This window comes from Coregonus clupeaformis, unplaced genomic scaffold (assembly GCF_020615455.1).
Source record: "Coregonus clupeaformis isolate EN_2021a unplaced genomic scaffold, ASM2061545v1 scaf0036, whole genome shotgun sequence".
Taxonomy (NCBI): Eukaryota; Metazoa; Chordata; class Actinopteri; order Salmoniformes; family Salmonidae; genus Coregonus; species Coregonus clupeaformis.
Genome location: NW_025533491.1, coordinates 300,550 through 326,347, shown reverse-complemented (window position 1 = coordinate 326,347; position 25,798 = coordinate 300,550).

Sequence of the window (25,798 nt, the reverse complement as noted above, 5' to 3'; positions counted from 1 at the left end):
TACATAACACAGAGTGCAGACCATGTGGGCTTCGCTACACAGATACTCACTGCAGACCATATGGGCTAGGCTACGCTACACAGATACTCACTGCAGACCATGTGGGCTAGGCTACGCTACACAGCTACTCACTGCAGACCATGTGGGCTAGGCTACGCTACCCAGCTACTCACTGCAGACCATGTGGGCTAGGCTACGCTACCCAGCTACTCACTGCAGACCATGTGGGCTAGGCTACGCTACACAGATACTCACTGCAGACCATATGGGCTAGGCTACGCTACACAGCTACTCACTGCAGACCGTGTGGGCTACGCTACGCTACACAGCTACTCACTGCAGACCATGTGGGCTACGCTACGCTACACAGCTACTCACTGCAGACCATATGGGCTAGGCTACGCTACACAGATACTCACTGCAGACCGTGTGGGCTAGGCTACGCTACACAGCTACTCACTGCAGACCGTGTGGGCTACGCTACGCTACACAGCTACTCACTGCAGACCATGTGGGCTACGCTACGCTACACAGCTACTCACTGCAGACCATGTGGGCTAGGCTACGCTACACAGCTACTCACTGCAGACCATGTGGGCTAGGCTACGCTACCCAGCTACTCACTGCAGACCATGTGGGCTAGGCTACGCTACACAGATACTCACTGCAGACCATATGGGCTAGGCTACGCTACACAGCTACTCACTGCAGACCGTGTGGGCTACGCTACGCTACACAGCTACTCACTGCAGACCATGTGGGCTACGCTACGCTACACAGCTACTCACTGCAGACCATATGGGCTAGGCTACGCTACACAGATACTCACTGCAGACCGTGTGGGCTAGGCTACGCTACACAGCTACTCACTGCAGACCGTGTGGTCCACAGTCGCATATGGACCAGGGTTAGGAGTGTTCAGTTTGTTCTCCAGTGTTATTTCTGCTTGTTTCAGGTGCTGGGCACGTGCTGCTTACATTTTTAAATATAAACTAAGAAATTCTCTAGTGTATAGGTCTGTTGAGGAGTTGACAATCATTTCCTCTGGTTTCAGGTGGACACCTTTAATGATTAACCAATGGTCCTACTCTACCACCATGGTGAGTATTAGCCCATGGTATTAGCCCATGGTATTAGCCCATGGTATTAGCCCATGGTATTAGCCCATGGTATTAGTCCATGGTATTAGCCCATGGTATTAGCCCATGGTATTAGCCAATGGTATTAGCCCATGGTATTAGCCCAAGGCATTAGCCCATGGTATTAGCCCATGGTATTAGCCCATGGATTTAGCCCATGGTATTAGCCCATGGTATTAGCACAAGGCATTAGCCCATGGATTTAGCCCATGGTATTAGCCCATGGTATTAGCCCAAGGCATTAGCCCATGGTATTAGCCCAAGGCATTAGCCCATGGTATTAGCCCATGGTATTAGCCCAAGGTATTAGCCCATGGATTTAGCCCATGGTATTAGCCCATGGTATTAGCCCATGGCATTAGCCCAAGGCATTAGCCCATGGATTTAGCCCATGGTATTAGCCCATGGTATTAACCCAAGGCATTAGCCCAAGGCATTAGCCCAAGGCATTAGCCCATGGTATTAGCCCAAGGCATTAGCCCATGGTATTAGCCCATGGTATTAGCCCAAGGCATTAGCCCATTATATTAGTCAATGGTATTAGTCCATGGTATTAGTCCATGGTATTAGCCCATGGTATTAGCCCATGGCATTAGCCCATGGTATTAGCCCATGGTATTAGCCCATGGTATTAGCCCATGGCATTAGGTAACGGTATTAGCCCATTATATTAGTCAATGGTATTAGCCCATATTATTAGTCCATGGTATTAGTCATGGTAAGTCCATGACGGTTGTGTGGCTGTAATGGCCTAAGCTCTTTCATTCCCATTCCCTTGGATGGCTTTTGTAACATCTCCAACCTGCTGTTAGGTAGTGGTGTGGTGTTCCTTTCTTGGAGCTCTGAGTACTGCACCAGCCTGAGGGACGGTGTTCCTTTCTTGGAGCTCTGAGTACTGCACCAGCCTGAGGGACGGTGTTCCTGTCTTGGAGCTCTGAGTACTGCACCAGCCTGAGGGACGGTGTTCCTTTCTTGGAGCTCTGAGTACTGCACCAGCCTGAGGGACGGTGTTCCTGTCTTGGAGCTCTGAGTACTGTACCAGCCTGAGGGACGGTGTTCCTTTCTTGGAGCTCTGAGTACTGCACCAGCCTGAGGGACGGTGTTCCTTTCTTGGAGCTCTGAGTACTGCACCAGCCTGAGGGACGGTGTTCCTGTCTTGGAGCTCTGAGTACTGCACCAGCCTGAGGGACGGTGTTCCTGTCTTGGAGCTCTGAGTACTGCACCAGCCTGAGGGACGGTGTTCCTGTCTTGGAGCTCTGAGTACTGCACCAGCCTGAGGGACGGTGTTCCTGTCTTGGAGCTCTGGGTACTGTACCAGCCTGAGGGACGCTGTTCCTGTCTTGGAGCTCTGAGTACTGCACCAGCCTGAGGGACGGTGTTCCTGTCTTGGAGCTCTGAGTACTGCACCAGCCTGAGGGACGGTGTTCCTGTCTTGGAGCTCTGGGTACTGCACTAGCCTGAGGGACGGTGTTCATGTCTTGGAGCTCTGAGTACTGCACCAGCCTGAGGGACGGTGTTCCTGTCTTGGTGCTCTGGGTACTGCACCAGCCTGAGGGACGGTGTTCCTGTCTTGGAGCTCTGAGTACTGCACCAGCCTGAGGGACGGTGTTCCTGTCTTGGAGCTCTGAGTACTGCACCAGCCTGAGGGACGGTGTTCCTGTCTTGGTGCTCTGGGTACTGTACCAGCCTGAGGGACGCTGTTCCTGTCTTGGAGCTCTGAGTACTGCACCAGCCTGAGGGACGGTGATCCTGTCTTGGAGCTCTGAGTACTGCACCAGCCTGAGGGACGGTGTTCCTGTCTTGGAGCTCTGAGTACTGCACCAGCCTGAGGGACGGTGTTCCTGTCTTGGAGCTCTGAGTACTGCACCAGCCTGAGGGACGGTGATCCTGTCTTGGAGCTCTGAGTACTGCACCAGCCTGAGGGACGGTGTTCCTGTCTTGGAGCTCTGAGTACTGCACCAGCCTGAGGGACGGTGTTCCTGTCTTGGAGCTCTGAGTACTGCACTAGCCTGAGGGACGGTGTTCCTGTCTTGGAGCTCTGAGTACTGCACCAGCCTGAGGGACGCTGTTCCTGTCTTGGAGCTCTGGGTACTGCACTAGCCTGAGGGACGGTGTTCCTGTCTTGGAGCTCTGAGTACTGCACCAGCCTGAGGGACGGTGTTCCTGTCTTGGAGCTCTGGGTACTGCACCAGCCTGAGGGACGGTGTTCCTGTCTTGGAGCTCTGAGTACTGCACCAGCCTGAGGGACGGTCAACGCCGGCTGCTACTGCTACTATTACTACTGCTCACAACCACCACAATTATGTGTCCCAAATGGTACCCTATTACCTACATAGTGCATTACTTTTTTGACAAGAGCCTGTTTTAAAATGTCTGTACTTAATAGGGAATAGGGTGCCATTTGGGTCCGCAGTGACTGTGTCCGTCTGGTCTAATGGTTCCCTGAGCCCCTTGTGACTGCTGGGACGGAAGGTGGTTAGCGCCTCACTGTTTAGATGTCTGACAGAGGAGAGAGAAAGAGAGAGAGGGAAATGAGAGAGAGAGAGAGAGAGAGAGAGAGAGAGAGAGAGAGAGAGAGAGAGAGAGAGAGAGAGAGAGTGAGAGAGAGAGAGAGAGAGAGAGAGAGAGAGAGAGAGAGAGAGAGAGAGAGAGAGAGAGAGAGAGAGAGAGAGAGATGTGCACATTCTAATACAGGGAAATTCCAGGTGACACGAAGGGGAATCGCTCAATCTGTGTCTCAATCTGTGTAAATGTTTCTTATAGAAGGCTGATGTCTGGTAGAGCTGCTGCTGAGGGCTATTACAGACTGATATATATAACTGTCCATTAAGGGAGAGATGGAAGGAAACATTGGAAATGAGAAAACATCATTCTCTCACAGGCCATGCATAGTGAATATATATGTGATGATACAATGTGAAGAGAGAGATGGAGTGAGAGAGAGAGAGAGATGGAGTGAGAGAGAGAGAGAGAGAGAGAGAGAGAGAGAGCGAGAGAGAGAGAGAGAGAGAGAGAGAGAGAGAGAGAGAGAGAGAGAGAGAGAGAGAGACAGACAGACAGACAGACAGACAGACAGACAGACAGACAGACAGACAGACAGACAGACAGACAGACAGACAGACAGACAGACAGACAGACAGACAGACAGACAGACAGACAGACAGACAGACAGACAGACAGACAGACAGACAGACAGACAGACAGACAGACAGACAGACAGATAAATGAACAGGCAGTTAAGTCAAGAAATGAAAGAAGGTTAAATGAAAGATGAAGTCAATCAAGGTTAGGCAGAATGACTTTTAAACAATAAAATTCAAAACCTCTTCTCTGCAGACATCTGTGGTGAAATGTGTATCTTTTGAGCAATGACCAGAAAGACCATTGTTGGAGCCAAGCTTTATCTCCGCTGGAAACAGAATAATATTATGGTGCATTGAAAAACTACTTATGAATTTTGTTTCTCTCTGTAGCCCACTCACTTTCAATATTTAAATAACAAATCATTCAATTTTTCCATTGTGTTAATGCTAGCGGATTGATTGATTTCCACGTTTTTACAGTTTTTCTCAGTCGCTTTGGTGCATTTTTCACATCATCCCTAACATGTGCAAAATAATAAGTGCATTTCTCAGAACAATTTGTACAAACTGCAATATACAATAGATATGTTTCTAAAGCTAGTCAGTCACTAAAAATCCTTAGTACATCTCTCAAAAGTAAATATTCATGCCAATGATCATGTCAGTGTCATCAGAATGATAAGTCATTGAGTCATTGTTCACGAACAAGGTTGTCAAAATGTTTAGGCATGTTGTCAATGGAACTGTGTACTTTGACAGTATTACCTGATGTAAACTTAGGCTACAGTTTGGATGACAGTTACTGTATTGAAAATGCACATGGCTGCACTTCTATGGCATATATCAATTTCAACAGTACTATTTACATATTACTGTATGTGGGTTATTGATTGAAAGAGACTGGACAACCCAAGGGGCACAAAGGAAAAAAAACTAAATTAGAAAGAAACACAGGAAACCACCCCTAAGGCACAACTTTGCCCACAGCACTGTTCTAGTGCTGTCTCTTACACATCCAGACGTTCCTGTCTGTCAGCCCACATATTCTCATCCACATCACACCGGATATTTTCCCTTCCAATGCAACGTGGAAAGAATCTTTTGGAATGCCTTATCCATCCTCTGCAGGCGTCTACTGTGGTGTCCTCACATGCTGCATCCATTGCAGCCAGCAGGGTCATCTGTGTGTGTGGCTGACGATCGTACACCTTCCACCTCCATGCTGAAAATAACTCCTCAATTGGGTTAAGGAATGGTGAATAAGGTGGGAGGAATTCTATGAGCATCCTCGGGTGGGTCACAAACCATTGCCTTATGATGTTTGATCGATGGAAACTCACATTATCACAAATGAACACATACTTTGGCAAATCCTCTCTAAACATACCCCTCTCATCATCAGGGATGAGAGCCCTGTAGAGAGTCTCTAAAAAGTTGAGTAGATGCTGGGTGTTGTATGGCCCTAAAAGGGGGATATGGGTTAGGACACCATGCTCCGAAATAGCAGCACACATGGTGATATTTCCTCCCCGTTGGCCTGGCAAATCCACAGTAGCTCTGTGACCGATGATATTCCGACCCCGCCTTCTGCATTTGGTCAGGTTGAAGCCAGCCTCATCCACGTATACAAAGTTGTGAGAGGGTTCACTTGATTCCAACTCCATTATACGCTATATCCCAGAACACACAGTTGAATTTGTTTTGGTAAGGAAGAGTGACATAAAATGTACATATATTGCATGTTCCTTCCACAGCAATGGAAATGTGTGCAGTTTATGTTACTGTACTATGTAACACTATAAAATGTTGCTGTAAAGTAGTTACATAGATATATGTTTTACCTGTACATACTGGTACCGTAGCTCCTTAACTCTGTCCTCATTCCTTTGGAATGGTACACGGCACAGCTGTTTCATACTCATCTGGTTTCTATGCAGCACCCTGTCGATGGTTGAGATGCTAACCGTATGGATGTTTTCAAAGACATCGTTGTCTTCTATAATGGTCCTTTGTATTTCCCTGAGTCTCATGGCATTGTTTGCTCGGACCATGGTGCAAATAGCCTCCTCCTGTTGAGGTGTGAAAAGGCGTCCTCTGCCACCGGTTTGAGGTAATCTTGCAGTCCTATGTGTGGAAAAAATGCAGTGATGCATCGCACACTTTCACATAGACAAAAACTATGCGAACACACATTTTACTGTAAAACATACAGGTGGGTGCATGAGAGTGCAGTATGTATCTGTATAGAGTATATTTCTGTATGCTGTGAAATACAAGTGGACTACTGTAATATGAAGCATTGTAGGAAGTATACAGTATACTGCTTATATACAGTAACAGTGCACTGTACATTGGTGGACATACCTGTTCTCTCTTCGAAACGTTTGTACTATTGAGGACACGGTTGATCTCCCAATATTCGGCTGCACCCTTCGACCCGCCTCAGCCATTGTAAGGCCATGATTGACAACATGGTCTACAATAGTGGCCCTTATGTCATCAGATATGCGCCTATGTCCTCTTCTGCCTCTTCCTCTGTTTTGCCTTCCACCACGCATCTTTGCTCCTCTTCTTCCTCCTCTTGGCTGTTGACCCTGTTCGTTTCCTGGTCCATCCATTATTGGAAAATTGCAACTCTGTGTTGTGGTCTGTCTATATATGCTTGCCAATTGATTCTTCATGAGATGCACCTTTGAGCAATTTAGACAACTGGTTGATTGTTGGTTGAACTAACACTTTACATTCCTTCATGAGTGAGGGTTAATTTCACCTGCCGATTCAGCAATTTACGTTTTTGTACAAAAGGTCTAATAGAAATGTGTAAAACTATGCTTGACAGTTTATGACAAATAGTTCAACAATTTTGCATGTAATGGCTTATGCAAGGAACTAATGCCTAGATGTTTTGAGGGGTAAGACTATTCAACAGAGAACCATCTACTATATTTTGATCAACATGACATGAGCAATTGAAAATGTGGAAAAAAGCTGACACTTGTACATTATCAATTGCAATATGTACAAAAGCAATTGCAATTTGTTCAAAGGAATAAGAAATTGCTTTAATGATGTGCACAAGTGACTAGATGATTTGGAATTTGTACAAGTAGTATCAAGAATTGCACTTTTGATCTAAGAAATGCACAAAAGCGACTGAGAAAAACTGTAATATACATTTCTTCAAGATGAGTGATGAGAAGAGAATCGTCTAACCTACCGGGTACTTCTCTACACCCCCATATGCCATGTCTTAAAATATGCAGACGGACGGATTAAAAGTAAGTTCTGACAGCCAACTTTCTACTTCAATGAGTAAGCAGCTGTGGACGTTCAGGCCCTGATCCTGAGAGAGATGGAGTGAGTGCGAGACAGAGAGGGAAATAGACAGACAGACAGACAGACAGACAGACAGACAGACAGACAGACAGACAGACAGACAGACAGACAGACAGACAGACAGACAGACAGACAGACAGACAGACAGACAGACAGACAGACAGACAGACAGACAGACAGACAGACAGACAGACAGACAGACAGATAGATAGATAGATAGATAGATAGATAGACAGACAGACAGACAGACAGACAGACAGACAGACAGACAGACAGACAGATAGATAGATAGATAGATAGATAGATAGATAGATAGATAGATAGATAGATAGATAGATAGATAGATAGATAGATAGATAGATAGATAGATAGATAGATAGATAGATAGATAGATAGATAGATAGATAGATAGATAGATAGATAGATAGATAGATAGATAGATAGATAGATAGATAGATAGATAGATAGATAGATAGATAGATAGATATAGGTAGTACACATGAGGACATTTTTGTCTGTTCAGATAATTCCCTTTCGAATTTCTAGCCAGTAAAATGTTCCTGTTTTGATTCCTCTCTCTTCCTTTCTCTCTTCCCTCCTCTCTCTTCCCCTTCCTCTCTTCCCCTTCCTCTCTTCCTCTCTCTCTTCCCCTCTCTTATTCTCTCTCTTCCCATTATCTCTTCCCCTCTCTCTTCCTCTCTCTCTTCCCTTCTCTCTTCCCCTCTCTCTATTCGTCTCTCTCTTCCCCCCTCTCTTCATCCTCTCTCTTCCGCTCTCTCTCTTCCCCCTCTCTCTTCCCCTCCCTCTCTTTCAATCTCTCTTCCCCTCTCTTATTCTCTCTCTTCCCATTCTCTCGTCCTCTCTCTCTTCCCATCACTCTTCCTCTCTCTCTTCTTCTTTCTCTTCCCCCTCTCTCTTCCCCTCTCTCTCTTCCCCTCTCACTCTTCCTCTCTCTCTTCCCCCCTCTCTTCCACTCGCTGTCTTTTCCCCTCTCTCCGTCTTCCCACCACTCTTCCTCTCTCTCTTCCCTCTCTCTCTTCCCCTCTCTCTTCCTCTCTCTCTTCCTCCCCTCTCTATTCCTCACTCTCTTCCCCCTCTCTCTTCCCCTCGCTCTCTTCCCTCCTCTCTCCCTCTTCCCACTCACTCTTCCCCTCTCTCTCTTCCCTCTCTCTCTTCCTCTCTCTCTCTTCCTCCCCTCTCTCTTCCTCCCTCTCTTCCCCTCACTTGTCCTCTCTCTCTTCCCCTCTCTCTATTCCCCTCTCTCTTCCTCTCTCTCTCTTCCTCCCCTCTCTCTTCCTCCCTATCTTCCCCTCTCTTTTCATCTCTCTCTACCCTTTTTCTTCATCTCTCTCTTCCTCTCTCTCTCTTCCTCCCCTCTCTCTTCCTCCCTCTCTTCCCCTCACTCTTCCTCTCTCTCTTCCCTCTCTCTTCCTCTCTCTCTCTTCCTCCCCTCTCTCTTCCTCTCTCTCTTCCCCCTCTCTCTTCTACTCGCTCTCTTCCCCTCTCTCTCATCCCCTCTCTCTTCCCTCTTCCCCTCTCTCTTCCCATCACTCTTCCTCTCTCTCTTCCCTCTTTCTCTTCCCCTCACTCTTCCTCTCTCTCTTCCCCTCTCTCTATTCCCCTCTCTCTTCCTCTCTCTCTCTTCCTCCCCTCTCTCTTCCTCCCTCTCTTCCCTTTTTCTTCATCTCTCTCTTTCCCCTCTCTCTCTTCCCCTTCTCTCTTCCACTCTCTCTCTTCATCCCTCTCTTTCTCGAACAACAAAAGGAGACAAAAAATTGTTGGAGCGTCCAGAGCTGACGGAGGGAGAAACACTATGCTGACAAATGTTGCTATCGCTGGCAGGAACCCAGGCAGAAAACACGTATCATATGGTCCTAAAGAATTTAGGCTGGCTGGCAGTGACACACACACACACACAAACATACACACACACACACACGCGTATAAACGCATAAACACAGTCATGCATAAGAGTTTATGCTCCATAACAGGAACATCTCAACACTATAATAACTAGAGAAATCTTTTCTCCTCCCCGTGACTGAAGAACTCATTATCAATCATGCTTCCAGCAGCCAAACAACAAAAAACAAGAAATAATGTTAAGTAATATCCACCATCGTAGTATGGGGTGAAGCCTGGGCTGAAATGTGAAACTAACTGAAGCTGGATAGCTTTATAAAAGCCTAAGTCTATCTAGTTTGCTCCATAGGATACCACTCTGGAATGCTACAGTCATCAGTAAATCTACCTTACTACTATCAGAGAACAAGACTTACAAAAAGAGAGAAAGAGAGAGAGAGAGAAAGGAGTGTGTGTGTGTGTGTGTGTGTATATGTGTCAAATTAAATGTTGTTAAATATATATGATGTGCGTGCTCAAGGCCTTGTCAATCAACTTCTCTCTCCTCATTTTATTTGTGCCCAAACATACAATCATTAAATAAACTGGGTTCATGTAGGCAAGAGACAAAAGGAGAAAGGAAAACAGAGTGAGGGCAGAGGGGGGTGAGAGAGAGATAAATAAAATAAAAATGAAGAAAGGGGGAAGACAGAAAGAGAGAGAGGGGGGAGAGAGAGAGAGAGAGAGAGGGGGGGGGAGAGAGGGGGAGAGAGAGAGAGGGGGGGGGAGAGAGAGAGAGAGAGAGAGAGAGAGAGAGAGAGAGAGAGAGAGAGAGAGAGAGAGAGAGAGAGAGAGAGAGAGAGAGACAGAGACAGAGACAGAGACAGAGACAGAGACATAGAGACAGAGAGAGAGAGCCCAAGAGAGAAAGAGAGGTATTAGTGGTTTCAGCCAGCTGCCAAATGATGCTCTTGATTGCCTGTGTTGTCGTTTGGAAACAGAAGGTCTGAGGGGTGATTAGACCGGGGCTCCAGACCGGGGCTCCAGCCCTGATGAACAGATGCTGATAACAAAGACCATGTTCATTGTGGTTAATAGTCAGGCAGTGCCAGGCTGCTGAGGTTAGGGAAAAACCTGTCTCCATTCCTCCTCCCCTCTCCTCCTCGTTCCTTCTCCTCCTCTCCCTCACTCCCTTCGAGGGAGCGAGAAAGGCTCCCTCACTAGGGAAAGGGAAAGTATTCTCCTCCTCTCCCTCTCTTCTCCTCCCCTTCCTTCCCCCTCTCCCCTTTTCCTCTCCTCTCCTCCTCCCTCTCCTCCTCTCCTCTCCTCCTCTTCTTCTCCTCTCCTCCTCTCCTCTCCTCCTCTCCTCTCCTCTCCTCCTCTCCTCTCCCTTCATGGAAGAGAGATAGGCTCTCTACACTAATGTTTGGACTGTACACTAACATAATGAGCCTTGTATTTGCAAGAAAAGGTAATGATAATCAGTCACAGGGACGGAGTGCAGGGAGGATGGTACGGTACAGGGAAATGATGGTTCTGCCTCTAGGAGTGCAGGGAGCATGGTATAGTACAGGGAAATGATGGTTCAGCCTCTAGTAGTTGTGTTCATTCAGGAGACAGAGGAGCTTAAAGGCTAGATAGGGTTGGAACGAAGGGTGTTAACTTTAAACTGGAGATTGTTTTTTGATGTTATTAGAGACGGAGGGACGTTAGCAAAGCAAAACGACATTATGGTTTAAATGGGTATCGATTCGTTGTTTATTGTATGACTCAGATTATTGTCTAGCATTTGCAACCACAACCCAATATATATTGTTGTTATGTACAGTACGTCTTATAGTCTCTCCTGTAAGCGGTAGTGAACATTGTCCTGTTGAGCAAGGAAATAGACACTAGTCTATAACAAAATAGGAAATAGACAGTCGTTTTTTAACAACATTAGAAATAGTCACTATTCTATAACAATATAGAAAATAGACACAAGTCTATAACAAAATAGACACTAGTCAATAACAAAATAGGAAATAGACACTAGTCAATAACAAAATAGGAAATAGACACTAGTCTATAATAACAGGAAATAGACACTAGTCTATAACAAAATAGGAAATAGACACTAGTCTATATCAAAATAGGAAATAGACACTAGTCTATAATAACAGGAAATAGACACTAGTCTATAACAAAATAGGAAATAGACACTAGTCTATAACAAAATAGGAAATAGACACTAGTCTATAACAAAATAGGAAATAGACACTAGTCAATAACAAAATAGGAAATATACACTAGTCTATAATAACAGGAAATAGACACTAGTCTATAACAAAATAGGAAATAGACACTAGTCAATAACAAAATAGGAAATAGACACTAGTCTATAATAACAGGAAATAGACCCTAGTCAATAACAAAATAGGAAATAGACACTAGTCTATAATAACAGGAAATAGACACTAGTCTATAACAAAATAGGAAATAGACACTAGTCTATAATAACAGGAAATAGACACTAGTCAATAACAAAATAGGAAATAGACACTAGTCTATAATAACAGGAAATAGACACTAGTCAATAACAAAATAGGAAATAGACACTAGTCTATAATAACAGGAAATAGACACTAGTCTATAACAAAATAGGAAATAGACACTAGTCTATAATAACAGGAAATAGAAACTAGTCTATAATAACAGGAAATAGACACTGGTCAATAACAAAATAGGAAATAGATACTAGTCTATAACAATACAGGAAATAGACAATAGTCTATAACAATACAGGAAATAGACACTAGTCTATATCAACATAGGAAATAGACACTAGTCTATTAACAACATTGGACATAGACACTAGTTCTTAGCACACACAGACACCCATACAGACACACAGAGACACAGAGACATAGACACACAATGGGTTAATAGAGAGGACATCAACAGATCAGCATCCTTCTGTTGATAAAAGACAAAGTGAACAGAAAAACAGCAGCAAATACAATGTAATTTCCCTGTTCCCATAGAATGCACAATGTAGTCAATGTCACTTCCCTGTTCCCATAGAATACGCAATGTAGTCAATGTCACTTCCCTGTTCCCATAGAATACGCAATGTAGTCAATGTCACTTCCCTGTTCCCATAGAATATACAATGTAGTTATAAAACATTAAAGTCAGAGGAAATGCTGTGAATTATTCAAGTGAACCAGATGCTGTAAATTGAATAGTTATGCTCCGTTTCTCTCTGGCTTGAAGAACTGCCATTTGGCATAAGTATTATACTGTATTCTTCAGAATGAATCCCTTTACTCCCTGGGTAACATAAACACACACACAGGCAAACATTCATAAACGCGCACACACACACACACACACACACACACACACTACACACACACTAACCCAGCACTGGAGGAGACTCAGCTCTCACTCCATGATCTCTAGGGAATGGAGTGATGGCAGGGATGCCAAATGGCAGTGCACTACATAGGGGAATAGGGTACCATTTGGGATACAAATGGATATGTGCCCAGGACACTTCCTTTATCTCAGCCTTTTAAATAGGAACGTTGGCAACGTGGAAGGGAAGAGGTTAACATTTTGTGCTCAGTGATACATCATGTATACCCTGAAACTGATGCCTTCTCTGATATCAGCAGGAGGTATGATAAAGGCACTTGACAGATACAAAGAGAGGAAGATGGAGGAGGAGAGAGATGAGGATGGAGGAGGAGAGAGAGGAGGGGGGAGGAGGAGAGAGAATAGGGAGGAGGAGGAGAGAGAGGAGGGAGGAGGAGGAGAGAGAGGAGGGAGGAGGAGGAGAGACAGGAGGATGGAGGAGGAGAGAGAGGAGGATGGACGAGGAGAGAGTTGAGGAGGGAGGAGGAGAGAGAGAAGGATGGAGAAGGAGAGAGAGGAGAATGGAGGAGGAGAGAGATGAGGAGAGAGAGGAGGATGGAGGAGGAGAGAGAGGAGGGAGGAGGAGGAGAGACAGGAGGATGGAGGAGGAGAGAGTTGAGGAGGGAGGAGGAGAGAGAGAAGGATGGAGAAGGAGAGAGAGGAGAATGGAGGAGGAGAGAGATGAGGATGGAGGAGGAGAGAGAGGAGGATGGAGGAGGAGAGAGAGTAGGATGGAGGAGGAGAGAGAGGAGGGAGGAGGAGGAGAGAGAGGAGGATGGAGGAGGAGAGAGAGGAGGATAGAGGAGGAGAGAGAGGAGGATGGAGGAGGAGAGAGAGGAGGATGGAGGAGGAGAGAGAGGAGGGAGGAGGAGGAGAGAGAGGAAGATGGAGAAGGAGAGAGGAGGATGGAGGAGGAGAGAAATGAGGATGGAGGAGGAGAGAGAGGAGGATGGAGGAGGAGAGAGAGGAGGATCGAGGAGAGAGATGAGGATGGAGGAGGAGAGAGAGGAGGGAGGAGGAGGAGAGAGAGGAAGATGGAGGAGGAGAGAGAGGAGGATGGAGGAGGAGAGAGAGGAGGATGGAGGAGGAGAGAGAGGAGGATGGAGGAGGGGAGAGTTGAGGAGGGAGGAGGAGAGAGGAGGATGGATAAGGAGAGAGAGGAGAATGGAGGAGGAGAGAGATGAGGAGGGAGGAGGAGAGAGAGGAGGATGGAGGAGGAGAGAGAGGAGGATGGAGGAGGAGAGGGATGAGGAGGGAGGAGGAGAGATAGGAGGATGGAGAAGGAGAGAGAGGAGAATGGAGGAGGAGAGAGATGAGGAGGGAGGAGAGAGAGGAGGATGGAGGTGGAGAGAGAGGAGGATGGAGGAGGAGACAGAGGAGGATGGAGGAGGAGAGAGATGAGGATGGAGGAGGAGAGAGGAGGATGGAGGAGGAGAGAAATGAGGATGGAGGAGGAGAGAGAGGAGGATGGAGGAGGAGAGAGAGGAGGATGGAGGAGAGAGATGAGGATGGAGGAGGAGAGAGAGGAGGGAGGAGGAGGAGAGAGAGGAAGATGGAGGAGGAGAGAGAGGAGGATGGAGGAGGAGAGAGAGGAGGATGGAGGAGGAGAGAGAGGAGGATGGAGGAGGATGGAGGAGGAGAGAGTTGAGGAGGGAGGAGGAGAGAGGAGGATGGATAAGGAGAGAGAGGAGAATGGAGGAGGAGAGAGATGAGGAGGGAGGAGGAGAGAGAGGAGGATGGAGGAGGAGAGAGAGGAGGATGGAGGAGGAGAGGGATGAGGAGGGAGGAGGAGAGATAGGAGGATGGAGAAGGAGAGAGAGGAGAATGGAGGAGGAGAGAGATGAGGAGGGAGGAGAGAGAGGAGGATGGAGGTGGAGAGAGAGGAGGATGGAGGAGGAGAGAGAGGAGGATGGAGGAGGAGAGAGATGAGGATGGAGGAGGAGAGAGGAGGATGGAGGAGGAGAGAGATGAGGAGGGAGGAGGAGAGAGAGGAGGATGGAGGAGGAGAGAGAGGAGGATGGAGGAGGAGAGAGAGGAGGATGGAGGAGGAGAGAGATGGTTGGGAGGTTGAGTCACAGGGTTCTGACTGGACAGTTATTGTGTTATGATTTAACTGGATAAGAACCCAAATGCAGACAAGTACACGAAGCCATAGAAGTTTTAACAGGTTTATTTACAATGTTCAAAGTCCAGGTTTCCAAATATATGGGAAGAGCAAGTCCAGGTTACAGGGAGGGTAACAGATCCAGATCAGGGCAGGTGTGGTACCGTAATGTCCTAGTGTCCGTGATGAGTCCAAAAGAGAGGTCCGGTATTGGAGAGCAGGATGGTGGTGGCAGGAGTGAAGCGGAGGCAGGAGTCAGGTTCCAAATATATGGTCGTCTTGACTATGATCTGACGATGAGTGGTAAGTTTGACCGGGTCTTAAAGGCTGAGGTGATTATGGTGAATGAGCTGCAGCTGGAACCCTGACTCCCGCACACCAGACTTCACTCCTGCAATCAAGGACAGACAGAGGGAGGGAGAGAGCAGAGAGACTACCTAGCAGCAGTAGGCCTAACAGTACCCCCCCTCTACGGACGCCACCTGGCGGCCGACGGGGTTTATCGGGATGTAACCTATGAAACTCTCGGACCAGAGCAGGATCCACAATGAAGCTCCTGGGCACCCAGGAACGTTCCTCGGGACCATAACCCTCCCAATCCACCAGGTACTGGAAACCACGACCTCGGCGGCGAACATCCAGAAGTCGCCGGACAGTGTAGACCGGACCCCCACCCACGATCCTGGGCGGAGGAGGGGGACGAGAGGGCGGGCACAGAGGGCTAACCGACACAGGCTTAATCTGGGAAACATGAAAGGTGGAATGAACCCGTAGGGAGGCAGGAAGCTGTAGCTTAACCGCGCAGGGGTTAACAATAGACAGTATCTTGAACGGTCCTATAAAACGAGGCGCCATCTTCTTAGACTCCACCTTCAATGGAAGGTCCCGTGACTTCAGCCATACCTCTTGACCAGGAGAGTAACCGGGAGCCTGGGACCGGTGACGGTTGGCTTGCCTCTGCATGTACGCCGAAGCTCGGGACAGAGCTACCCTGGCCTTCCTCCAGACCTTGAAGCAGCGGCGCATGTGGGACTGCACCGAGGGTACCGCCAGTTCCCTCTCTTGGGAAGGGAACAGGGGAGGTTGATAACCCAGAGCACACAGAAAAGGAGACAAACCAGAGGAAGCGTTAGTCAAGGTGTTATGAGCATATTCCACCCAGGGGAGCATGGAGCTCCATGACCCAGGGTTAGACCCAGTGACACAGCGAAGAGCGGTCTCCATCTCCTGGTTCGCTCTCTCGGCTTGCCCGTTGGTCTGGGGGTGATATCCAGAGGACAGGCTGGATGTAATGCCCAAAGCTTTACAGAACGCTTTCCACACCTGGGAGACAAACTGGGGACCCCTGTCAGAGACAATATCCGTGGGTAGACCATGAGAGCGGAACACATGTTCAACCAAAATATCAGCCGTCTCTCTGGCAGTAGGCAGTTTAGGTAGGGCCAAAAAATGAGCGAACTTAGAAAAACTATCAATCACCGTAAGAATGACAGTCTTACCAGACGAGGGGGAAGTCCAGTGACAAAATCCATAGCGATATGCGACCAGGGCCGGCTGGGTATAGGTAGAGGTCGTAGATGACCAGCGCTGGCCTGGGTGGAGTTCTTACTGCGTGCACATACCGTACAAGCAGCAATGAAGGCTCGAGTGTCCGCCTCCATCGTGGCCCACCAGAACTTACGTCGCACAAAGTCAAGGGTCCGCGAAACTCCAGGGTGACAGGTAAGGGGAGACGAGTGAGCCCACTGAAGTACCTGGGAGCGAGCAGACTCAGGGACAAACATCCGGTTAGGAGGACCCCTCCCAGGGTCAGCTTGATGATGTTGAGCCTGTCTAACAATCCCCTCGATGTCACATGTGATGACTGCAATACTGCAGGTAGGAGGCAAAATGGGTTCAGGGTTACTACCAGTATCAACAGCCGAATGAACACGAGACAGGGCGTCAGGCTTGACGTTGCGTGACCCAGGACGGTAAGACAGACAAATTGAATCTCCCAAAAAATAGTGCCCACCTGGCTTGACGGGGGTTGAGCTGCTTCGCTGACTGGAGGTAAGCCAGATTCTTATGATCCGTCCAAACGATGAAGGGTTGTTCCGCCCCCTCCAACCAATGTCGCCACTCCTCGAGAGCCAGCTTAACGGCGAGCAGTTCACGATTGCCAACATCATAATTCCTCTCTGCCTGAGAAAGTTTCCTTGAGAGAAAAGCACAGGGATGCAGTTTGTTATCTTCAGGAGAACGTTGTGACAACACTGCACCTACCCCAGTGTCGGATGCATCCACCTCCACGAAAAACTGGCGGTCGGGGTCCGGCTGCATCAGAATGGGAGCCGAGGCGAAGCGATGTTTCAGTTCTTCGAACGCTGATTCGGCCCCTTCATTCCAAGCGAACGGTCGTGAGATGGAGGTGAGAGCGGTGAGTGGCGCCGCAATGCGGCTGTAGTCCTGATGAACCTCCTATAGAAGTTCGCAAACCCCAGGAATCGTTGAAGTTGTTTGCGGGTAGAGGAGCTGGCCAGTCCGTGACAGCAGAGATCTTAGCTGGGTCCATCCGCAACTCCCCCTGAGCTATGATGTAACCCAAAAAAAGAGGTCTCAGACACATGAAATTCACATTTCTCCATCTTCACAAACAGTTTGTTCTCCAACAACCTTTGCAACACCTGGCGCACATGTAGTTCATGTTCCTGGGAGGACTCTGAGAAAATCAAGATATCATCCAGATAGACAAAAACAAACCGATTCAACATGTCCCGAAGGACATCATTGACTAGTGCCTGAAAAACAGCAGGGGCATTGGACAACCCAAAAGGCATAACCAGATACTCAAAATGTCCCAAGGGTGTGTTGAAGGCAGTCTTCCATTCATCACCCTTACGAATGCGCACCAGGTGATACGCATTTCGTAGATCCAGTTTCGTAAAGATGGTAGCACCATGAAGGAGGGAAAAGCAGAATTAATCAAAGGCAGAGAATACTTGTTCTTAATGGTGATGTTGTTAAGACCACGGTAATCAATACAGGGTCTGAGGGTCTTATCCTTCTTAGCAACAAAAAGAATCCCGCTCCTACAGGTGACGAGGAAGGACGCATAATACCTGCCGCCAAGGAGTCCCGAATGTAGTTCTCCATAGCCTCCGTCTCCGGCCAGGAGAGATTGTACAGGCGACTGCTGGGGAGCGGGGCTCCTGGCTGGAGGTCAATGGCGCAGTCGTAAGGCCGGTGAGGAGGAAGAGAAGTAGCTCTGTGTTTGCAGAAAACGGATGTCAGGTCATGATACGCGTCAGGGACAGCAGAGAGATCCATGGACTCCAGTGGAGGTTGAGGCACAGTACTGGCAGGAGTCTGAGCAGAACACAAACAATTCACATGACAAAATGTGCTCCATGAAACAATGTTACCTGTCACCCAATCAATGTGTGGATTGTGTCTTATGAGCCAGGGGATACCAAGGACCAGGGGTGTCTGTGGGCAGTCGATAATATGGAATTGAATGTTCTCCTGATGATTTCCCGACACTCTAAGACAAACAGGAACAGTTTGATGGGTACACGGGTCAACAATTGTCCATTTAGACCCTTAGCCTGCAGCGGACAGTCCATAGGAACAGTCTCCAAATCCATTTGTTGAGCCCACTCTCTATCCAAAAGCTTTACGGGCACCAGAGTCAATCAGCGCACTAACAGAGAAATTCTGGGACTGCCACTGGAGGGATGCCTGGAGCAGAATGCGGGGAGAAGAGGAAGAATCCGCTGCTCGGCTCACCAAAACTTCTCCCATTAATGATGAGCCGGCCCTTTTCCCGGACGAACTGGGCAGGAAGGAACGAAATGACCAGCTTCTCCACAATACAGGCAGACCCGAGCCTGAATACGACGTGCACGCTCCTCTGAGGACAACCGTGCACGACCCACCTCCATGGCCCGGGTTCAGTGCTCCTCGTATCGACTCGGGAAGACACGGCTTTCTCCGTAGGGAAGATGCAGGGAGGAGTTTGTTGATGACAGACAGGTTGCTTGGAACTAACACTCCTCTCCCGGCGGCGCTCCCGAATCCGATTATCCAACCTGATAGTGAGTGAAATAAGATTATCCAGCGTAGCCGATTCATCATATGACACCAATTCATCTTTTAAAGTCTCAGACAAAGCATTGATGAACACTCCTTGTAATGCCTCGTCATTCCAACCACTCACTGCTGCTAAAGTCCGAAACTCCACTGCCATCTCCGCCACACTACGAGCCCCCTGTCGAAGAGAGAACAACCGTTTCGCAGCCTCCTTGCCTCGTACGGGGTGGTCAAAAACCTTCCTCATCTCCGTGGTGAAGGCAACGTAAGCGTTGCAAATGTCCGACTGACTCTCCCATACCGCGGATCCCCAGGCACGAGCGGAACCGCTAGTAGAGTTAATAAGGTAGGCAATACGGGCTCTTTCTGAGGCGTAGGTGAGGGGCTGTTGTTCAAACACTAACGAGCATTGAGTCAAAAAATCGCCACAGGTTCCCATGTTCCCGTCATAGCGCTCTGGAGCAGGAACAAAAGGCTCTCTGATCTGGGCTGAAGGGGGTAGTAAGGGCAGACACTTGATTGGTGAGTAATTGAACCTGATTAAGCAGCACCTGACTGTCCTCAGCAATCGTCTTAAACAGGGTATCATGTTGGCCAAGTAAAATGCCCTGATTGGCTATGGCAGTCCAAATTTCAGTGCACTCTGGGGTGGTATCCGAGCTACTGTCTGCTGGGTTCATGTTGGTCAGATCATACTGTTATGATTTAACTGGATAAGAACCCAAATGCAGACAAGTACACGAAGCCATAGAAGTTTTAACAGGTTTATTTACAATGTTCAATGTCCAGGTTTCCAAATATATGGGAAGAGCAAGTCCAGGTTACAGGGAGGGTAACAGATCCAGATCAGGGCAGGTGTGGTACCGTAATGTCCTAGTGTCCGTGATGAGTCCAAAAGAGAGGTCCGGTATTGGAGAGCAGGATGGTGGTGGCAGGAGTGAAGCGGAGGCAGGAGTCAGGTTCCAAATATATGGTCGTCTTGACTATGATCTGACGATGAGTGGTAAGTTTGACCGGGTCTTAAAGGCTGAGGTGATTATGGTGAATGAGCTGCAGCTGGAACCCTGACTCCCGCACACCAGACTTCACTCCTGCAATCAAGGACAGACAGAGGGGAGGGAGAGAGCAGAGAGAGCTACCTAGCAGCAGTAGGCCTAACATATTGTTGAAGAGAGGGCTGGCCTTTTGTGTTATTTAGAATTAGGCAGGTGGGAGATGACCACCAGAGAGCACAGAACCAAACTGCTGTGGTTTACGTTTTTAACTCTACATTGCATTGGGTTAGGGCATGACGTATGGGTTAGGGTTAGGGCTTGGCGTATGGGTTAGGGTTAGGGCATGGCGTATGGGTTAGGGTTAGGGCTTGTCGTATGGGTTATGGTTAGGGCATGTCGTATGGGTTAGGGTTAGGGCATGGCGTATGGGTTAGGGTTAGGGCATGGCGTATGGGTTAGGGTTAGGGCATGGCGTAAGGGTTAGGGCATGGCGTATGGGTTAGGGTTAGGGCATGACGTATGGGTTAGGGTTAGGGCTTGGCGTATGGGTTAGGGTTAGGGCATGGCGTATGGGTTAGGGTTAGGGCATGGCGTATGGGTTAGGGTTAGGGCATGGCGTATGGGTTAGGGCTTGGCGTATGGGTTAGGGTTTGGGCATGGCGTATGGGTTAGGGTTAGGGCATGGCGTATGGGTTATGGTTAGGGCATGGCGTATGGGTTAGGGTTAGGGCATGGCGTATGGGTTAGGGTTAGGGCATGGCGTATGGGTTATGGTTAGGGCATGGCGTATGGGTTAGGGTTAGGGCATGGCGTATGGGTTAGGGTTAGGGCATGACGTATGGGTTAGGGTTAGGGCATGGCGTATGGGTTAGGGTTAGGGCATGACGTATGGGTTGGGGTTAGGGCATGGCGTATGGGTTAGGGTTAGGGCATGGCGTATGGGTTAGGGTTAGGGCATGGCGTATGGGTTAGGGTTAGGGCATGACGTATGGGTTAGGGTTAGGGCATGGCGTATGGGTTAGGGTTAGGGCATGACGTATGGGTTGGGGTTAGGGCATGGCGTATGGGTTAGGGTTAGGGCATGGCGTATGGGTTAGGGTTAGGGCATGGCGTATGGGTTAGGGTTAGGATATGGCGTATGGGTTAGGAGGGTTAGGGCATGGCGTATGGGTTAGGGTTAGGGCAGGCATGGGTTAGGGTTAGGGCATGACGTATAGTAGGTTAGGGCATGGCATATGGGTTAGGGTTAGGGCATGGCGTATGGGTTAGGGTTAGGGCATGTCGTATGGGTTAGGGTTAGGGCATGGCGTATGGGTTAGGGTTAGGGCATGGCATATGGGTTAGGGCTTGGCGTATGGGTTAGGGTTAGGGCATGTCGTATGGGTTAGGGTTAGGGCATGGCGTATGGGTTAGGGTTAGGGCATGGCGTATGGGTTAGGGTTAGGGCATGACGTATGGGTTAGGGTTAGGGCATGGCGTATGGGTTAGGGTTAGGGCATGACGTATGGGTTAGGGTTAGGGCATGGCGTATGGGTTAGGGTTAGGGCATGTCGTATGGGTTAGGGTTAGGGCATGGCGTATGGGTTAGGGTTAGGGCATGGCGTGTGGGTTAGGGTTAGGGCATGACGTATGGGTTAGGGTTAGGGCATGGCGTATGGGTTAGGGTTAGGGCATGGCGTATGGGTTAGGGTTAGGGCATGGCGTATGGGTTAGGGTTAGGGCATGGCGTAAGGGTTAGGGCATGGCGTATGGGTTAGGGTTAGGGCATGACGCATGGGTTAGGGTTAGGGCTTGGCGTATGGGTTAGGGTTAGGGCATGGCGTATGGGTTAGGGTTAGGGCATGGCGTATGGGTTAGGGTTAGGGCATGGCGTGTGGGTTAGGGTTAGGGCATGGCGTATGGGTTAGGGTTAGGGCATGGCGTATGGGTTAGGGTTAGGGCATGGCGTATGGGTTAGGGTTAGGGCATGGCGTATGGGTTAGGGTTAGGGCATGGCGTATGGGTTAGGGTTAGGGCATGGCGTATGCGTTAGGGTTAGGGCATGGCGTATGGGTTAGGGTTAGGGCATGGCGTATGGGTTAGGGTTAGGGCATGGCGTATGGGTTAGGGTTAGGGCATGGCGTATGGGTTAGGGTTAGGGCATGGCGTATGGGTTAGGGTTAGGGCATGGCGTATGGGTTAGGGTTAGGGGCATGGCGTATGGGTTAGGGTTAGGGCATGGCGTATGGGTTAGGGTTAGGGGCATGGCGTATGGGTTAGGGTTAGGACATGGCGTATGGGTTAGGTTAGGGCATGGCGTATGGGTTAGAGTTAGGGGCATGGCGTATGGGTTAGGGGTTAGGGCATGGCGTATGGGTTAGGGTTAGGGCATGACGTATGGGTTAGGGTTAGGGCATGGCGTATGGGTTAGGGTTAGGGCATGGCGTAAGGGTTAAGGCATGGCGTATGGGTTACGGTTAGGGCATTGCGTATGGGTTAGTGTTAGGGCATGGCGTATGGGTTAGGGCTTGGCGTATGGGTTAGGGTTAGGGCATGTCGTATGGGTTAGGGTTAGGGCATGTCGTATGGGTTAGGGTTAGGGCATGGTGTATGGGTTAGGGTTAGGGCATGGCGTATGGGTTAGGGTAAGGGCATGGTGTGTGGGTTAGGGTTAGGGCATGGTGTGTGGGTTAGGGTTAGGGCATGGCGTATGGGTTAGGGTTAGGGCATGGCGTATGGGTTAGGGTTAGGGCATGGCGTATGGGTTAGGGTTAACATCCTGTTTATGGAGCAGGGAAGAGGGTAAATGAATCCTGGACTGACGTCCATTAGACCAATTGTCAATCAAACAGACATGTCCATTAGTCATCAACATGTGGTAAAAAAAATTGTATAGACTGGGTAACTGGTGATGTCACCTTTATAGACTGGGTACCTGGTGATGTCACCTTTATAGACTGGGTAACTGGTGATGTCACCTTTATAGACTGGGTACCTGGTGATGTCACCTTTATAGACTGGGTAACTGGTGATGTCACCTTTATAGACTGGGTACTTGGTGATGTCACCTTTATAGACTGGGTAACTGGTGATGTCACCTTTATAGGCTGGGTACCTGGTGTTGTCACCTTTATAGACTGGGTAACTGGTGATGTCACCTTTATAGACTGGGTACCTGGTGATGTCACCTTTATAGACTGGGTAACTGGTGATGTCACCTTTATAGACTGGGTACCTGGTGATGTCACCTTTAAAGGCATTGTTTACCAGGTTTGGGGTCAATACCATTTCAATTCCAGTCAATTCAGAAAGTGCACTGAAAATCTAATTCCAAGATTCTTCAATGTTTTTCCATACGGAACATTTGGAATTTGGTTTACTTTCTGAATTGACTGGAATTGAAATGGAATTAACCCCAACCCTGCTGTTTACATGTAGGATATGTAACTGAACATGGCATCCATGTGGGCTCTGTACCGGAAATAATGATGTCATCTTTAAATGCATTCTATAGCCTACATGTGGGCTATATAACTGAAATAATGATGTCACCTTTAAATGCATTCTATAGTCTACATGTGGGCTATATAACTGAAATAGTGATGTCACCTTTAAATGCATTCTATAGCCTACATGTGGGCTATATAACTGAAATAGTTATGTCACCTTTAGATGCATTCTATAGTCTACATGTGGGCTATATAACTGATAATTGAGAATCTGCCCCTACCGGTCATGTTCCAGGTTAATTGTTCATATCTGGCTTGAAGGACGACTTATAGGGTTTTGTACAATAGCAAATTCCTTATTAAGACCAATGATTGATTGAAGGAGGAACCAAGGAAAGACATATGGAACAGAAAAGAGAAAGGTCTCCCTCTCTATACGCAAAACTAGTCACATTACATCACCTCTACACCAAGTTTAAGACAAGACAAGATAGATCTAGTATCTACTGTAGATGACAGCACTGGGGTGGCCTTTCCTTCAAATTAGACAAGTGACATCTAGAATCTAGATGACAGCACTGGGGTGGCCTTTCCTTCAAATTAGACAAGTGACATCTAGAATCTAGATGACAGCACTGGGGTGGCCTTTCCTTCAAATTAGACAAGTGACATCTAGAATCTAGATGACAGCACTGGGGTGGCCGTTCCTTCAAATTAGACAAGTGACATCTAGAATCTAGATGACAGCACTGGGGTGGCCTTTCCTTCAAATTAGACAGGTGACATCTAAAATCTAGATGACAGCACTGGGGTGGCCGTTCCTTCAAATTAGAAGAATACGAGGCTAGTTAAGGGTGATATTCCCCATGGTGCTTTTCTTTCTGAGGCAGGTGTCAGCCACTGCTATTTCATGGCCCATGTCCTCTCCATTATTCCCCCTTTCCATCCACACCGCTGTCTCATGCACTTTCCTCGGCGGCCCCATGCTGGCCATCTCTATTTATTGAATACATCTTCTGCTCTGACATTTTTTTTTCTCCACCTGAGATGCTAGTTGCAACTTTTATGGCCATGGTTGCAAACAGGGACGTGGAGAAACGAGAGGAGAGAGAGAGAGGGGGGTGTTTGAGGGGAGAGAGAGAGCGGATGGAAAGAGAGCGAGAGAGAGAGAGAGAGACCCTTGTATTTTTATCATACGCATCACGCACTGGCGAACCTGGGCCATCTAGCCCTTTAGTGAACTAACAGGAGAGATGAGTGGGGGTTGGTCGTTGGTTGCTTCTTTTTTCTATATTATTTAAGAGGAGCGATAGCAGCGCCTGCCTGGTGATGTTCCCATTTCACTTCATAAAAACATAAAACATGTCAATAGCAGGCCACCCGCTGGGCCGAGGGGGAATATGAGGAAAGATGGGGGAGACAGAGAGGAAGGAGGAGAGCAGGGGGGAAGACAGGAGGAGAGCAGGGGGGAAGACGGGGAGACAGGAGGAGAGCAGGGGGGAAGACGGGGAGACAGGAGGAGAGCAGGGGGGAAGACGGGGGAGACAGGAGGAGAGCAGGGAGGAAGACGGGGGAGACAGGAGGAGAGCAGGGGGGAAGACGGGGGAGACAGGAGGAGAGCAGGGGGAAGACGGGGAGACAGGAGGAGAGCAGGGGGGAAGACGGGGGAGACAGGAGGAGAGCAGGGGGAAGGCGGGGAGACAGGAGGAGAGCAGGGGGGAGACAGGAGGAGAGCAGGGGGAAGACGGGGAGACAGGAGGAGAGCAGGGGGAAGACGGGGAGACAGGAGGAGAGCAGGGGGTAGACGGGGAGACAGGAGGAGAGCAGGGGGAAGACGGGGAGACAGGAGGAGAGCAGGGGGAAGACGGGGAGACAGGAGGAGAGCAGGGGGAAGAAGGGGGAGACAGGAGGAGAGCAGGGGGAAGAAGGGGGAGACAGGAGGAGAGCAGGGGGCAGGGGGAGACAGGAGGAGAGCAGGGGGGAAGACAGGAGGAGAGCAGGGGGAAGACGGGGGAGACAGGAGGAGAGCAGGGGGAAGACGGGGAGACAGGAGGAGAGCAGGGGGAAGACAGGAGGAGAGCAGGGGGAAGACGGGGAGACAGGAGGAGAGCAGGGGGAAGACGGGGAGACAGGAGGAGAGCAGGGGGAAGACGAGGAGACAGGAGGAGAGCAGGGGGAAGACGGGGAGACAGGAGGAGAGCAGGGGGTAGACGGGGAGACAGGAGGAGAGCAGGGGGGAAGACGGGGAGACAGGAGGAGAGCAGGGGGAAGAAGGGGGAGACAGGAGGAAAGCAGGGGGGAAGACAGGAGGAGAGCAGGGGGGAAGACAGGGAGACAGGAGGAGAGCAGGGGGGAAGACAGGGAGACAGGAGGAGAGCAGGGGGAAGACGGGGAGACAGGA